This window comes from Lipotes vexillifer, unplaced genomic scaffold (assembly GCF_000442215.2).
Source record: "Lipotes vexillifer unplaced genomic scaffold, Lipotes_vexillifer_v1.1 scaffold108, whole genome shotgun sequence".
In the NCBI taxonomy this organism is placed as follows: domain Eukaryota; kingdom Metazoa; phylum Chordata; class Mammalia; order Artiodactyla; family Lipotidae; genus Lipotes; species Lipotes vexillifer.
The window spans coordinates 1,408,832-1,425,502 of record NW_006781176.1 but is presented as its reverse complement, the minus strand read 5'-3'; the positions used below and the strand labels follow the sequence as shown (position 1 = coordinate 1,425,502).

At 36.9% G+C, this 16,671-nt stretch overlaps 1 protein-coding gene across 1 annotated transcript in view; it reads left to right on the top strand.

The window, feature by feature from the left end:
* The window catches only part of ALDH1A1 (aldehyde dehydrogenase 1 family member A1), a 55,271-nt gene that overhangs the window by 1,283 nt on the left and 37,317 nt on the right, over positions 1-16,671 (top strand). The window lies entirely within an intron of this gene.

Sequence of the window (16,671 nt, the reverse complement as noted above, 5' to 3'; positions counted from 1 at the left end):
ATTCCTGCTTTCTAGTCAGAGCCTAGAACTCCCAGAAAAACAAATAAAACAAACAAAACCAATCTAACCAAAATCATTTAAAAAGTGAGCTTTGTGGTGTGATGCAGAAAGGAAGGTAAGAATGGAACTATTCCCACTCAGGGAGAGCCATTTTCCTGTCTGAATTAACCAATGAAAAACCAAGAGCATTATACGTTAATGATAAAGTCCTGCTATTATTAAATTGTTTCCTTACTTGTGACCACGGATGCTTTTGAAATCCTAAAGTCTGTTACATTTTCATTTTCATAAGCACAACAAATGAGGAAGTTATTCAGCTGACTATTTGCCATAGGAAAGTGCCTGTAGAGATCAGATTGTGCCTTTAACATGGTTGACCAACACAAGGTTTTATTAAAAGGGAAAATCTTTTTTGTCAGTTTGATTTTATTCCAAATGCGAATATGAAAAATGCGATGACACTATATATACCCTCCAAAAATTTTGCACTTGGCAAAGTTATGCCCAAAAGATAACAAGACTCCAGTTTTGCCAACTTTCTTAACTCTGTTATTCACAAGAAATTTCGATCCAAGGTAAGTACATTTAAAAATGCATTCATTTCATAAAGATCAAAACCATTGGCAATGATTGAATTATACCCTTACTATTACAGGAGTCTTTTTTTTTTTTTCTATACTACCTGGGAAGATATTTTGGTAGTCTGCATGTCACTTTTTTTGAAAATTTGGTTTGCAGAAGTTTGCAGTCTTCGTTATATGTGAATCTCCAGGGACATCTAGTATGAAATATTCTTTCTACTGAATTAAGCTTCATTTAGTAGTTATTAATTAAACATGTGAGAAACAGTAGTAGACAAATGAGATGGTCCTTAAAATCTAACATACAAACACAGATCTAGTGATACTTTAACACATAGAGATGATTTTAAGATTAAAGTCTCCTGTTCACTTAAAAGTCATTACACAAGAACACCCTCTAGGGAAACTAACTGACCTTCGTGTTCAAAAGGAGGCAAGATTCCAAGAGCAGGAATTTACTCTTGCATATAAGAACTTTTCTGGGTAAAAATGCCAAGTGCAAGTCAGTGAATTTTGATTGCTCACACATCTTCTCTACAAATCTGTTCTGCTCAGATACCATTTTATTGTCTGATTTATTGGTTACAGCATTTTCACACTTGGGAGGACACCAGTTATGTATGTAATTAAATCTAAATGGGTGAGCTTTTTCAAATGCCTTTGCATTTTCTTTTTACTGTGCCTCAGTGAAGAATTGTATTGGATTTGCACTTGCAAGAGGAGTTGGAAAATGATGGTTATTAACTAAGTTTCCTGGTTGCAAACCAAATAAGCAAGGATTTTATAGTGTCTGAGAAATTACCTTCTATAGCTAGCCCCTAAACTCTATTATTTTTCTCCCACTGTTTTAGCGTCCGTCTTTATTATCGCTAGAATATATTGGTCATTGGGGCAAGGCGGAGGGAAGAGACAAGCAAAATTGAGTAACCAAAAACTATTACAACTATGGTGGAAGAACTACACGCCCTCTCAAGCTTGAGACTGCCTCTCATCGAAACAAAAGACATCGTTGTCTCTTATGACTTATTTTCTAGTACAGTCGGTTTAATTTTTTAAGGTGTATAAAACAGAGATCAGAGTTTAAGAAATACTTTCTAAAATGATACCAAAGTTTTTAGAACTTAAAACCTCAATAACATCATTATAAATGCACAAAAACTCAGATTTCATCTCTATTCTAATTTTCCTCCTTTCCAATTCTAAACAAACCCTACATCTGCCAACTCATCTGTTTTGTTGAGCTTTTAAATGATGGGGTTCTTCGGAAATTATGTGATCTTTGGGCAAACTACATTACCTCTCTCTGCCTTGGTTTCCTTACATGGAAAATAGGAATTCCTAAGGTGGAAAAAAGCATTAAATGAGTTTAATGCATTTAAGGCACTTGAAATAGTGCTTGGCACATGGGAAGTGATCGATTAACATTAGCTACCCTAGTCCTATTTATTTTTCTGAATTCCTTCCAATTTTCCAGAGCCTTCTTTTACTCAGCCTTTCCTAGACCTGTTTCCCACAAGTGTCCTCTCATCTCATTCTCTTTTCCAAGGCTTTCTGTCACTCTTTCTTGCACAGTCATGCCCCACCTGACAGGACCGCATTGGAGCGAAGTTCCAGGGGTTGATCTGGGATTTCAGGGATCAAGAATTTTCTCTTACAGGATTTGGTAAATTCGTTTTCCATTCTCCCTTCATAACACTGTTTTCTACCTTAAAAGACAAATAGAAATTTCAAGAAGAAAGCCTTCTCAGACAGGATTCAAACCCCAAAATATTTAACTGGACTCTTAAATGTAACTCATTGAATAATGATTTATTCATGCTAGAAAAGATCTTCATCAGCTAATGACATTTCACACACACACACACACACACACACACTCACATACACACCCACACCCACGCCCATACACACACACACACGAAATATCATAGTTAAGTTTCATTGTGTTTACTCTGTGCCAATGTTAAGTCCTTTACAATGATTTTATTTACTCCTTACGATAACCCTATGAGGACGTTACTATTCCTGTTTTGTAGATGAGGACACTGAAGAACAGAGTGGCTAAGTAACTTGGCTTAAGTTACACAGCTAGTAAATGACAAAGCTAGACTTGGAATGCTGGCAGTCTCAGCCCTCACACCAACAAGTGACTTGTCTAAGACCAATATCACTACTTTGGGACATGGCGTTGCTGACATCCTATTCTACCTTTATTCTGTCTTTCATTTGTCCATTCCTGATTACTGGAGGGGACATGGCCATGAGCCTTTCCAGCTGTTGCTCCGCTGTTCCCAGGCCAGCAGGAGGAAGTTTGCCACCAACTTAGAACAAGAGGAGAACAATAAGAAAGGTTGGAAATAAACAGACTCTCTGCTTTGATTGAAAAGGCGGCCTTTGGGCTGGGAGAGACCATGATGCAGAGGACTTTGACATAGGTGTGCAATTTCTACGTGGACTGCATTTCTTCAACCCATATGGAATAATACATTTTGGTTTGAGGAGGAGATATTTTCCTAGATTTCTGGTATTATTGTTTAGCCCATGTGGGTTAAAGATATATTTTTGATAAAGAAGAGTTATGAATCATTGAATACTATGTGCTAGGCACAATTTAAAGTGTTTTTTTTCCCCCCCTACTATTATCTCCTTTTAAATTCTTACAACAAACAAATTCAGGCCACATGCAGTTCCAAATACTCCACTCTCTTCACTCATTTCTCCCTTTTTCCCTTCCTCTCTCCCATTTTACCTCCCTTTAACAAATCATTGAATGACTGTTCTGTGCTAGGTCTTATGATATAAGAAAGCTAGTATGATTCTTGCCTCATGGAGCTTATATTCCTGCAGGGTGTGGGGTGGGAAGGAAGGAAGCAAGTAAGTAAATACTTTAATCACAAATTGTGGTAAATGCTAAAGAGAAGAAAACAAAGCTGAGACAATATGAGGGGAAGAGCTTACTTTGGATGAGGTATCAGGGAAGGGGGAACCTGAGGGATGCAGAGCATAAGGTGGCCATGGAAAGTGGGGAAACCAAGATCCAGAGGTAGTAACACGTGCAGGGACGTCTGCGGACAAGAGTTTGGTATGTTCAAAGAACTATCAAAAGGCAAACATAGCTGGAATAAAGTGAGGAAGAGAGAGCATGGATGAGATAAGACTTGAGATGGAGGCTCCAGCCAGACTGCCTGATGGATTTCATTTGAGGGAAACCACTGAGGGGTGCTTAAAACAGGACAGGACTTATGTTGAAGACAAAGACGATTGTGCCGTGGCACTGCTTTCATTTGGGAAATCTTTTTAAGTCCCCTCTGACTGAAGCAATATTTTGTTTGCTTTTGGCTTGGAAGCAGTTGAACAAATAGCTGGATGGCTGCAAGGTGCAGTGGCTTAACAAGATAAACCCGGCTTCAATTTCTAGCTCTTCTACTTATTTAATGATATGACCTTGGCCAAGCTTCTAATCTCCTTGAGTTTCAGTTCCCTTGTCTGTAAATTGGGAATAATAATGACTACCTTGGAAAGTGGCTGTGAGAATTAAGTGAGGTAATTGGTGTAAAGTGCCCAGCACTTATTAGCTCCTTGGTCCAGGCTCTCTTTAACCCTCTCCTTCCCAAGATGACTCCTAGAATTCTAAAAATTTTCAGTTGCCAATGTAAGTGGAACAAATACTTGCACTGCTTGTCAAAGTTCAAAACTACTTTCATCTGCTGGTCTAATCTGAAGTTCATAATTAACCACCTGGAAGGAGCTAGGGAAGATGTTACTTGTGACCCATTTTAGAGCTGAGGGACCTGAGCTCAGCTTAAGTGACTTGCCCAAGGTCACAGAGTTTTTAAGAGGCAAGCACAGAATGAACCGGATTCTGAATCTTATTTCAGATCTGATTCTTTTCCACATATTTTTCCTAAATACTAAAAATAGTAGTATTTGAATCTCACTGGATCGTCTCTAACAAATGCTTTTGCACCTGTTATTTAATTTGTATCATTCATTCCTTTATCTGATAGAGAGAATGGAAATTTGGATGATAAGAGAAGAGAGATGATTTGGACACTAGATCCCTAAACATGTGGACTAATAGAAAGAAGATACTCTAGAGCAGTGTATCTCAAATTTGATTGTGTTAAGTGCCTCACTTAGAGACCATGTTGAAATGCACATTCTGATGCTGTAGGTATGAGGTGAGGTATGGAATTCTGCATCTCTAACAGACTTAAAGGTTTTGCTGATGCTACACAAAGCATGGTCCATTGACCAGCAGCCACTGTCTAAAAGTTTTGGGTCAGCCTTATAACTTACCTACAGTGATCACCATCTAATTACTTAGGGACTTGACTTCCTATTTCTCCCAGAAACTCACTCACACCCAGCCAGGTCAGAAGCACTTACTTTCTCTTTCAGTGCCTGAGTCCAGCAAGAATTATATCATGGCCACAAACCAGTGATGAAACCAACTACTGATTTTGATCCTGGGAGATAAACATTCTCTAAGAATGCAATATTTTAGCTTATCTCTGAAGACAGTGTCTTGGCAAATTGTTTTGTTCTCTGGCACCTGCCTGGCTTCAAGAAAACCTAATCAAACAAAATCCTAAAGTAAATAGCACATCCCCTAAAAGAGGGTGTTATTCCCATTTCATGAGGACCCTCAGGACTACAGGTGTTCACATGATTTCTTTAAACTGGGTTTGTCATTAACTACTTCTCAGACTAAGGGGGCAGGGTGAGAAAAACTCTTGAAGAGTATGAGAAACAACTCATTTGAAGAGCAACCCAAAGTTAGATTAGTGCCTCTGAAATGGCATATGGGTAATCTACGGGATGATATAATCCAGATCAGCCAAAAAGAACCCTCATGGGAATACAGGCATTGATAAAATGGCCATAAACCTGTCTCAGAGTAGCAATTAGATGGCTTGGGGTGGTGGTGGTGGTGGTGGTTTGTGTTTTCATAATGCTATTATAATTGTGGTCAAACCCATTACACATTTACTAGATTTAAGTGGCAACATAGAGCCATGTTCAAAAGAACAGGAGCAATAATTGCTTCATAATTAAACATTTAATTAAGAGCCACTGCTAATCTACAAATCAGAAAAGTAAATATTTGTGTAAACTGGATTTCATCACACTGATTTATCTGGAGTACACACACGTGCATATGTATGTGTGTGTGTGTCTGTCAAAAGTTCCCACAAACACTGGCGTTGCTTGCAAGGTATGTAGAGTGTTGCTAATGTTTGATTTCTAATGTTATCTCTGCCTGATGCCTTTATTGTAATGTTGGAATTATTAATGTATATTTCTTGGCTGGGGGTCTGCACAAACAGCACAGTTCTTAAAATTTTGCCTGAACAGCTACCTCCCTCACCCAGATCCCATTAACTATTTCCACTGCTCTCCCAATACTTTTTCAGAAGTCAAAGGAATGCAAATATCAAACAACTGAATCATGCTCTCCATTTGGTACTTTCTTCAGAAGGAAGAAGGCTTATATGCAAGCAATTACCTTATTGGGTCTTGATAATTGTTAAATATTAAATACATACAGAACTTTCTAGTGCTTCTGCATCTTACCTCTTTGATATAGCGTATATAAGATGTATGGAAATTATCGACGAGTGTTTTTGTCATTTATGGGACAAAATGAAGCTGTGGCTCAAAACAGAAATGCTTTAGCATCTTTTCTTTTTTCCCCTAATTGAACTGAAAAGGCTGAAAGGTTTTTCAAAGAACAAGAAAGAACAGAGTATACACTCATGTTACTGAACTCAGACTATAATATAAAACAGAAATGAAAGGAAAATTTTATTTCTCCTACTTTTGGTCACCCCCTCATTTTGTTTTCATTCTTTTGACTGCAGTTAAGTATTTTCTTCCCATCTGTTATTTCCTCCTTAATTTCCTTTTAGACATTTTTACTTTGAGTCACAACATTTTGCTTTGCAAAATCGGTTGCATTTGGGTTAAAAGTACTTGCTAGAGATCTAGCTTTGATTCTTTTAAATGTTTAACACCTGACTTTTGTTCAGTCTCTCTCTCTTATTATTGAACCCCCATCTTGTTCTTTCTCCCTGCCCTCACCCCCCACCCTCAGGGTCTCTGGTGCTTTTTAGGTTCCTAATGCTGAGAAAAGTTTACACATTTACAGCATCCATCACTTCCTATACGTTTACAACCGTACCCATCACTTCACATGCCCGAGACCCAGGCTCTCAGGTTTGGAATTTCACACAGGTGACATAAAATGGAGAATCTCATCAAACTTCCTCACTCTTGGCATGACTTAAAAGAAATTCTTTGTACGTTGAAAATGTGAAGTCTGTTAAAATCTCTCTGCCACCAAGAAAGCATTGGCTTCTCTTAATGCATCTGGAGCCGCTGGCCAGGTTGCAGTCCTACAGAGATAATGTGAATTTAGGGCTCCCCGAGGGACTGTTAGAGGGAGCCAACAGGTTCCAAAAATCTCATATCAGCAGATAAGGCTAATAGGTTTTATTTACCTATTAGTCAAACCAAACTTGATCTAAGCCAGACATATTTTGAAGAAAGTGCTTATTTATTTAGGATTGTAGCTTTACACTTAAACACACTAAGATATAATAACTTTTCCTCAGGAAAGCCTTTTTTTCCTTCAAAATTATGATTTATTGTTGGACACTAAACTACGTTCAGGAAACAGCCACTTTTTTTAAATCAAAGGTTATGTAATACATCTCTTACAACCTGACATATCTAAAATTTAAAGAGTAAAAATCAATTTTTAAGTCGCTTCAACATTTCTATTGATTGTTTCCCCAAATAAGAGGCACTTGAAGTTAAGAGTATGAATAGGCATCTATAATCTCCCATCAATATTGTGAACTTTAAGTTGAGTCTACTGCACATATATATTATTCAAAAGTATCCTGAGTCCAAAATTCATAATTAGAATATAGTTAACATAATGGTCAAATAGGATCCAATAATTATTTTTTTTACTTTTATATATAGCATGATCCTTTTCCCCCTAAACTTGCTAAAGGCAAATAGCAAATGGAAAATGAGGTTGTAACCATGATAGATCATTTCAACAGGCCTAAAATAGGTTTCATAATCATTATAATAAACATTCATTAACCTACACATCTCCATATAACCACTTTATATAACTACAGGAAGGATGGTTATTCAAAAACATTCAGTCACACAGTTAGCTGGAAGGCAAATATAAACCCAATAAAATTAAAACAGAAAAAAAGATGATTCAGATAGTCCCTATCAATAACTTCTCCACAGCTCAGGGGAAGAAAAAGATGGTACAATGCTTGCCTCTCATCTCATTACCTGTGCTGAGTTTTGTTTTTACGCTGCAAGGCCGCTGTTTGGGGGAGAATGTGTATCATTTATAATTTGCAGACTATACTCCTGTGTCATTCTCCTCTAAAGCCTTAAGACGTCATGCCTGGAATGTTAGAATGGTCTCCAGGCAAATAAATCCCCTGGACTGTTTGTGCTCCTCAAATCCATTTTGGGTTCATTAAAATCAGTAGTCCTAAAACATCCATTTGATCCTGTCACTCCCTTATGACATCCAGAATAGAGTCACTCAGGTATCAAGATCCACCACAAACTGGCTTCATTTTCACTGCTGGAACTTATCTAAGACTTGTTTGCACTGGAACTCTCTGCTTGGGGCTGATCTCTCTACGATGTTCCAAACACTCCAAGAGGGTTCCCTCCTTCTGCTCCTTGTTTTCCTTTTCTTCTACCAATCCTATCTTCCAGACTGCATTCTTCCAGCCCATGGTCCTCTCTTCCATGAGTTTCACTCTGCAATTTACTGACTAAAGCACTGCTTTGGTCATTGTACTCTACAATCTTTAATTCTTTACTGGCTGATCTTGATATAAATATACTCTCCTCTTAGATCATAAACCACTTGGAAGCAGGGGCCATAGCTCACTTATTTTCCATGTTTCCATATGACCTTACAGAGTATTTCTCAGCTATCTACACATTATTTGACAAACACTTTTCTGATCAAAGAAAAGTGACCATTTGGGATTATGTGAGTGTAAGCACAAATTCAAACAAAAATTAAGTTCACTGTGTTTTCCTTTATTAAAGGTTAAAACTGAATAATGCAGAGTAGTTGCTGGTAATTTGGGATCACCCACAACTGATCTCTTCAGTTGCCTGGAGGCTGACAGATAAATTTGTGTTCTTACTTTAATGCTCATTTATAAAATATTCACTGACTTTAATCTGAAAGGGGAGTTTTATGTACAGTTTAAATGAAAGAGCCTGATAATAAAAATAGATGGTACATACATATTGTAATGGTTCTTTCACCAAAAGAGATTGTATGAAGGGATTAAAACAAGTTATAATATATTGAGAGTGTATTATTGAAAAGTTGAAACCACAAATTATCAGGGTGAGAGGACTTAGGTGGGAGCTGGAAAGCTTCACCACAGGCCTATCAAAATATAATACATTCTGTCTCTTCTTTTTATGAGAGTTTTGGTGAAATTATACTGTGGAAGGGTGGAATTCTGGGCATATCTCTGCCAGGGTGAGACTTTGTGCTCTCTTAGTTTAGAGATATAAAGTTGGAGGAGGGGATACTATCTTTAGGGCAGAGAAGAGGCAGAATTAGACATCTGTGAGTGAATCTGAATCAAGTTTTGCAAGGCTGGCTCAAGAATCTAGAGCAAGTACCATGATGTCTTTAGTTTTCTGTTTATAATTTGATGAGCTGATATGTAGATAGCTAGCTTTAATTCAAAACAGAACATAATAAGTAATTTAATAGTAGGATATTAAAATGCTATGTTAGGAAAGAGAAAAAAAGAGGTTAAATCCAATCGGACAGACTAGTGAAATCTTCATGAGGAAGTGACATTTTAAAAGAGTTTGAAGTATGAAGAGAAGAAAATAGTGAAACTCCAGTCTGAGGAACAGCATGAATCAGGGTATGGAGGAGAAAAAAATGCATGGTATTTGAGACAGTAGAATGAGGCTGAAATAAAGGGTAAATTGAGGAAAGAGTGGGATAAAAGGTTGGAAAAGGACATTGGGGCCAAACCATAAGACACCTCAAATGCCATGCTCAGTAGTTTGAGAATGGAGAACCACCTAAGTGTTCTGAGGAGGGGACAAAATTTGAACTGGCCTGGCTTAGGAAGGTTATGTTAACAGGGTAAAAATTAAATTTCAATTAGGCAGAGGTGGGGCAGGGAGAACAGGGGAAAGCTTTTTTATGATAGTATAAAACATAGTGATACAAAAGGATGAGTAGGGATTTTGCGTGCCATTAACAGAAGAGGGAAAGTGTGTGTGCACGTAAGAGAGAGAGAGAATGCAAGAGCAAGTTTTAGAACCTTAGTTTGAGGTGAGAGCAGCATAAAGCTAGAGATGACAGTGAGCTGAACTTGGGACACTCAGATTGAGGTGCTTCCCAGCGATCCCACGAGGGGAAAAATAAGAGGTAAAGGCTAAATACACATGAAAGAGAATACTCTTTAAGAGTAATTACAGGATTCCATAAAATGCGTTTTTGATAGCTAGAATGCTGATTCACTCCAAGAGACGTTGAGCAAGTCAGTAGTTTTAATCTGAATTTATCTTTCTTCAAGTTGAACTAAGATGCCAATTTTTTTTTTTTTTTTGGAGGCTAATAGTTCTATGCTCTTCGTCTGTATTCCATTACCCTATCAGAGAAACAAGGATTTTCTTGATACCTCTTTCTCAAACCTCCATATATGTGTCTTTGGACATCTAGTCTCTTTATCTGAACTGCTTTGCACCCCTCCCCCTTTATTTATTCACGCCCACATCTTTTTCCTGTCAGTTCCAGGCTAGCACCACAATTCTTTTGAATGCCTCCAAATACATAGGTTATATTGGCAGGAACAGGCAAAGAAGGAGACTTATCCTTCCCCTTGTTTTTTAGCAAGTCAAAATATCAGAGTGTACTCATGTGCAGAATATTATAGATATTACCTATACGTAGCTACTGGATTCTAGGTTCTTTGATTCAATTTTAAGTTATTTATTTAAGAGTTCTTTACTGAGGTTAAGGTCACTTGAGGACTGGGATTGTGTTGCACACCTTGGACACTTTGGCTGGGAATTTTCTATTCTGAGGATAAACCAGAAAAACATAACTTTATTCATCACATAAGTGGTACTTCTTAATTTGGCCTCATCAAATGTTTTTATTCTATGAAAAGATGAATATCAAAGCGCTATTAATTTCCATAATGAAATGCAAATTCAGGGCTGCAAAAGTTGAAACTCAGACTTCTTAAATGGTGACATACTAACACTTCTTAATATTCTTATTTTTTTATTGTGGACAAAAAACAAAATTCCATTATTTTCTAGATCCTTCTGTTTCTTTAGATGCAGGTCTCTTTCTCATAGATAGCACTAAGAAATCTAGTACCTGATTTCAAATGAGGACAAATAATTTATTAGATAATCTTTTAAAAAGGAGAATGAAACCCTTATGTCTTTAAAAAGTCGATGAAAAAATGTCACTAGCCAATTTTTTTCTAAGCAATCTTCTTTTAAAATCCTCCCTCAGGCTACTTTCAAGACAGTAAAATAAAGGATCAAAAAATAGTCACTTATGATTCCAAATCACCAGTAGCCCAAAATGAGCATGTTCAGAATCTGAAGTAGAAAATAGACAGTGATTCATAAAGATCAAGCCCACTCAAGCCTTCGCTCTTACCTCAAATTTATGGCTATTTCAGATAACAGCATCTTTTTCTAGATTGTCTTCTCCAGTCTGTGTTTTCTATTCTTTAAATGACCTCATATCTTAGTGAAATTTTAAAGTATTACCTTATCTTAGTGTGTGTATGTGTGCATGCGTGTGTGTGTATCTGTGAATGTGTGTGTAAAATGTCTTAAACGGCTAAAATATTCTTGGAGGGGGCAGGTAGGTGAGGGAGGTGAGGATGTGACATTGGCTTCACCTATGCATTCTGTAGTGCTTTAGTTTAAGTTTATAAAGAGTTTCTGAAATTTGCTGCATATTTAAATGGCTTTTTTAAAAATAGATCTTTATTGGAGTATAATTGCTTCATAATACCATGTTAGTTTCTATTGCACAAAAAAGCAAATCAGCCATATGCATACACATGTCCCCATATCCCCTCCCTCTTGAGCTTCCCTCTCATCCTCCCTATGCCACCCCTTTAGGTCATCGCAAAGCACCGAGCTGATCTCCCTGTGCTATGCTGCTGCTTCCCACCAGCCAACTATTTTACATTTGGTAGAGTATATATGTCGATGATACTCTCACTTCACCCCAACTTCACCCTCCCACCCCATGTCCTCAAGTCCATTCTCTATGCCTACCTCTTTATTCCTGCCCTGCAACTAAGTTCATCAGTACCATTGTTTTGTTTTTTAGATTCCATGTATATGTGTTAGCACATGGTATTTGTTTTTTTCTTTCTGACTTCACTCTGCAGGAGAGACTCTAGATCCATCCACCTCACTACAAATAACGCAATTTTGTTTCTTATTATGGCTAAGTAATATTCCATTGTATATATGTGCCACACCTTCTTTATCCATTCATCTGTTGATGGACATTTAGGTTGGTTCCATGTCCTGGCTATTGTAAAGAGTGCTGCAATGAACATTGTGGTGCATGTCTCTTTTCGAATTATGGTTTTCTCAGGGCATATGCCCAGTGGTGGGGTGCTGGGTCATATGTTAGATCTATTTTTAGTTTTTTAAGGAAACTCCATACTCTTCTCCATAGTGGTTGTATCAATTTACATTCCCACCAACAGTGTAGGGGGGTTCCCTTTTCACCACACCCTTTCCAGAATTTATTGTTTCTAGGTTTTATGATAATGGCCATTCTAACTGGCATGAGGTGATACCTCATTGTAGTTTTGATTTGCATGTCTCTAATAATTAGTGATGTTGAGCATTTTTTCATGTGCTTCTTGGCCATCTGTATCTTCCTTGGTCAAATGCCTGTTTAGATCTTCCATCCATTTTTGGATTGGGTTGTTTGTCTTTTTGATATTGAGCTCCATGAGCTGTTTGTGTATTTTGGAGATTAATCCTTTGTCTGTTGATTCATTTGCAAATATTTTCTCCCATTCTGAGGGTTGTCTTTTTGTTTTGTTTATGGTTTCCTTTGCTGTGCAAAGGCTTTTAAGTCCCATTTATTTATTTATTTATTTATTTTATTTCTGTCACTCCAGGAGGTGGGTCAAAAAAGATCTTGCTGTGGTTTATGTCAAAGAGTGTTTTTCCTATCTTTTACTCTAAAAGTTTTATAGTGTCTGTTTTACATTTGAGTCTTTAATCCATTTGGAGTTTATTTTTGTGTATGGTATTAGGGAGTGTTCTAATTTCATTCTTTTAAATGTAGCTGTCCAGTTTTCCCAGTACCACTTATAGAAGAGGCTGTCTTTTCTCCACTGTATGTTCTTGCCTACTTTGTCGTAAATTAGGTGCCGATATGTGTGTGGGTTTATCTCTGGGCATTCTATCCCGTACTATTGATCTATATTTCTGTTTTTGTGCCAGTCCATACTGTCCTGATTACTGTAGCTTTGTGGTATAGTTTGGAGTCAGGGAGCCTGATTCCTCCAACTGTTTTTCTTTCTCAAGATTGCTTCGGCTATTCGGGGTCTTTTGTGTTTCCATACGAATTGTAAGATTTTTTCTTCTAATTCTGTGGAGAATGCCATCGGTAGTTTGATAGGGATTGCACTGAATATGTAGATGGCTTTGGGTAGTAGACACATTTTCACGGTGTTGATTCTTCCAATCCAAGAACATGGTATATTTCTCCATCTGTTTATGTCATCTTTGATTTCTTTCATCAGTGTTTTATAGTTTTCTGAGTACAAGTCTTTTGCCTCCTTAGGCAGGTTTATTCCTAGGTATTTTATTCTTTTTGTTGCAGTGGTAAATGGGATTGTTTACTTAATTTCTATTTCTGAGTTTTCCTTGTTGGTGTATAGGAAAGCCAGAGATTTCTGTGCATTAATTTTGTATCCTACAACCTTACCAAATTCATTCATTAGTTCTAGTAGTTTTCTGGTGGCATCTTTAGCATTTTCTATGTATAGTATCATGTCACCTGCAAAGTGACAATTTTACTTCTTCTTTTCCAATTTGTATTCCTTTTATTTCTTTTTCTTCTCTGATTGCCATGGCTAGGACTTCCAAAACCTTGTTGAATAAGAGTGGTGAGAGTGGCCATACTTGTCTTATTCCTGATCTTAGTGGAAATGCTTTTAGTTTTTCACCATTGAGTATGATGCTTGCTGTGGGTTTGTCATATATGGCCTTTATTATGTTGAGGTAGTTTCCCGCTATGCCCACTCTCTGGAGAGTTTTTTTTTTTTTAATCATAAATGGGTGTTGAATTTTGTCAAAAGCTTTTTCTGCATCTATTGAGATGATCATATGATTTTTTTTCAGCAGTTTGTTCATATGTTGTATCACACTGTTTGATTTGCATATATTGACAAATCCGTGTATCCCTGGGATAAATCCCATTTGATCATGGTGTATGATCCAGTTACTGTGTTGTTGTTGTTGAATTCTGTTTGCTAGTATTTTGTTGAGGAATTTTGCATCTATGTTCATCAGTGATATTGGCCTGTAGTTTTCTTTCTTTGTTACATCTTTGTCTGGTTTTGGTATCAGGGTGATGATGGCTTCGTAGAATGAATTTGGGAGTGTTTCTCCCTCTGCAATTTTTTGGAAGAGTTTGAGAAGGATCAGTGCTAGCTTTTCTCTAAGTGTTTGATAGAATTCGCCTGTGAAGCCATCTGGTCCTAGACTTTTGTTTGTTGGAAGATTTTTAATTATGGTTTCAAGTTCATTACTTGTGATAGGTTGTTTATATTTTCTAATTCTTCCTGGTTCTCTCTTGGAAAATTGTACCTTTCCAAGAATTTCTCCATTTCTTTGTGGTTCTCCATTTTATTGGCATATAATTGTATGTAGTAGTCTCTTATAATCCTTTGTATTTCTGCAGTGTCAGTTGTGATTTCTCCTTTTTCATTTCTAATTTTAGTGATTTGCGTCCTCTCCCTTTTTTTCTTGATGAGTCTGGCTAAGGGTTTATCAATTTTGTTTATCTTCTCAAAGAACCAGCTTTTAGTTTTATTGATCTTTGCTATTGTTTTCTTTGTTTCTATTTCATTTATTTCTGCTCTGATCTTCATGATTTCTTTACTGACTGATTTTGGGTTCTCTTTGTTCTTTCTCAAGTGATTTAAGTGTAGCATTAGATTGTTTATTTGAGATTTTTCTTGTTTCTTGAGGTGAGATTGAATTGCTGTAAACTTCCCTCTTAGAACTGCCTTTGCTTCACCCCATAGGTTTTGGGTCGTTGTGTTTTTGTTGTCATTTGTTTCTATGTATTTCTTTGTTTCTTCTTTGATTTCTTCAGCGATCTCTTGACTATTTAGTAGCACACTCTTTAGCCTCCATGTATTTTTGTTTCTTACGGTTTTTTTCCCTGTAATTGATTTCCAATCTCATAGCGTTGTGGTCAGAATAGATGCTTGATACAATTTCAATTTTCTTAAATTTTTCGAGGCTTGATTTGTGACCCAAGATGTGATGTATCCTGGAGAATGTTTGTGTGCACTTGAGAAGAAAGTGTATTCTGTTACTTTTGGGTGGAATGTTCTATAAATATCAGTTAGATCTATTTGGTCTTGTGTCATTTAAAGCTTGTGTTTCCTTATTTATTTTCTGTTTTGATGATCTGTCCATTGGTGTAATTGGGGTGTTAAAGTCCCCTACTATTATTTTGTTACTGTTGATTTCTCCTTTCATGGTTGTTAGCATTTTCTTTATGTATTGAATTTCTCCTATGTTGGGTGCATAAACATTTATAATTGTTATATCTTCTTCTTGGATTGATCCTTTGATCATTATGTAGTGTCCCTCCTTACCTCTTGTAACAGTCTTTATTTTAAAGTCTATTTTATCTGATACGAGTACTGCTACTCCAACTTTCTTTTGATTTCCATTTGCATGGAATATCTTTTTCCATCCCCTCACTTTCAGTCTGTATGTGTCCCTAGGTCTGAAGTGGGTCCCTTGTAGACAGCATATAGATAGGTCTTGTTTTTGTATCCATTCAGCGAGCCTGTGTCTTTTGGTTGGAGCATTTAATCCATTTACATTCAAGGTTATTATTGATATGTATGTTCCTATTACCATTTTCTTACTTGTTTTGGGTCTGTTTTTGTGGGTCTTGTTCTTCTCTTGTGTTTACTGCTTAGAGAAGTTTCTTTAGCATTTGTTGTAAAGCTGGTTTGGTGGTGCTGAATTCTCTTAGCTTTTGCTTGTCTGAAAAGCTTTTAACTTCTACATCAAATCTGAATGACATCCTTGCTGGATAATCTTGGTTGCAGGTTTTTCCGCTTTCATCACTTTAAGTATATCCTGCCACTCCCTTCTGGCCTGCAGAGTTTCCACTGAAAAATCAGCTGATAACCTTATGGGGATTCCTTTGTATGTTATTTTTTGGTTTTCCCTTGCTGCTTTTACTATTTTTTCTTTGAATTTAATTTTTGTTAGTTTGATTAATATGTGTCTTGGTGTGTTTTTCCTAGGATTTATCCTGTATGGGACTCTCTGTGCTTCCTGGACTTGGGTGACTATTTCCTTTCCCATGTTAGGGAAGTTTTCCACTATAATCTCTTCAAATATTTTCTCAGACCCTTTCTTTTTCTTTGCTTCTTCTGGGACCCCTATAATTCAAATGTTGGTGCATTTAATGTTGTCCCAGAGATCTCTGAGATTGTCTTCAATTCTTTTCATTCTTTTTTCTTTATTCTGCTCCTCGGCAGTTATTTCCACCTTTTTGTCTTTCTGCTCACTTATTCATTCTTCTGCCTCAGTTATTCTGTTATTGATTCCTTCTAGTGTATTTTTCATTTCAGGTATTGTGTTGTTCATCTCTGTTTGTTTGTTCTTTAGTTCTTCTAGATCTTTGTTAAACATTTGTTGTATTTTCTCCATCCATGCTTCCATTCTATTTCCGAGATTCTGGATCATCTTTACTATCATTACTCTGAATTCTTTTTCAGGTAGA